Genomic DNA, 1,442 nt, shown 5'->3' on the forward strand with positions numbered 1-1,442 from the left:
GTTACCCCAAAACCCACAGGCTTCCTATATTGCCTTGAACCGTGTGGGACTCCATCATAGACCGTAGGAAGGCTACAAACTCGTGTCCATATTTGCTCCCTAGTTAGAAGAGGGGGTGGATCAGCTTTTTCAACATGTCCAACACGAAAATGGTTCCTATCATGCCTGAACAAGTGTCTGATTGGCAGAAACTTGCGGTGACAGTCAAACTAACACGACTTCCCTCCGCTTCGCAACTGGAACGCACATGCATTACCCATGCAATATGGGCAAGCTAACTTGCCATGCATGCTCCAACCAGACAGCATGGCATAAGCAGGGAAGTCACTAATCGTCCACAACAATACGACCCTCATTGTGAAATTCGTTCGTCGATGAGCGTCATAGGTAACGACACCGTCAAAGAATAAATTCGTTAACTCGTCAATCAAGGGCTAAAGAAACACATCCAAGTTCTGCCCAGGGCTCTTCTTGCCAGGAATCAGCAAAACCAGGTGGACGTTCCAGTCTTTGATGCACATCGAAGGTGGTAGATTATAGTTTGTAAGAAAAACAGGCCATAATGAGTATGGACTTGAGTTGGAGTTATTGGGATTGAAACCATCTGTACATAATCCCAAACGAACATTCCCAATCTCTTGAGCAAAATCGGGATGCATCCTATCAAAATGTTTCCAAGCCTCCCCATCACTCGGATGTACCATCTTTMCCGTCTCGGTTTGATGATCATGGTGCCAAGTCATCTCCTTTGCTATTTTCTTACACAAATACCACCGTTGTAATCTGGGTGTAATTGGCAAATACGTCAACACCAAATTAGGCACATTATTGTTTCGACCGGTTGTCTTGTAACGAGACTCCCCACATACGTGATGTACCAGGAACATTTTGATCCATGACCATTTGTTCAACACCATCAAACTCATTGTAATCTTCGTCCACTATTGTTTGTTGTGGTTGTTGAAGTTCGGGTTCTAATTCACCGTGTGCATACCAGTGACTATAATTTGTTATGAATCCTTTTCGTAACAAGTCTATATGAATCTCGTCTCTTTTTTTGAACTTCAAAAGTTGACACTTCTTACAAAGACATCTTGCCGTAGGTCGCTCATTAGAGAAATCAAAATCCAAAAATCCAACTACTTCGACTTGGAAAACTGGATTTATAGTCTCGTTCCTATTTATTTGCTTATACATCCATCCTCTATCAGCATTAGTCGACATAGCTACAAATTTACGAAATTATGTGTCAGTTTAATTAGTTGTTATATGTAATATAGACCTCAATTCCGTTCAAAAATACAAGTCCAAACGTTTGCCCAATAATTGGCAACCCATTTCTAACGTAATATATCTCTATTTCGTTTAAAAATACAAGTCCTAACGTTTGCTAACGTTAGAAAATATATCTCTATTTCGTTTAAAAATACAAGTCCTAACGT

Source organism: Cynara cardunculus, assembly GCF_001531365.2.
Source record: "Cynara cardunculus var. scolymus isolate 2C chromosome LG 10, CcrdV1, whole genome shotgun sequence".
NCBI lineage: Eukaryota > Viridiplantae > Streptophyta > Magnoliopsida > Asterales > Asteraceae > Cynara > Cynara cardunculus.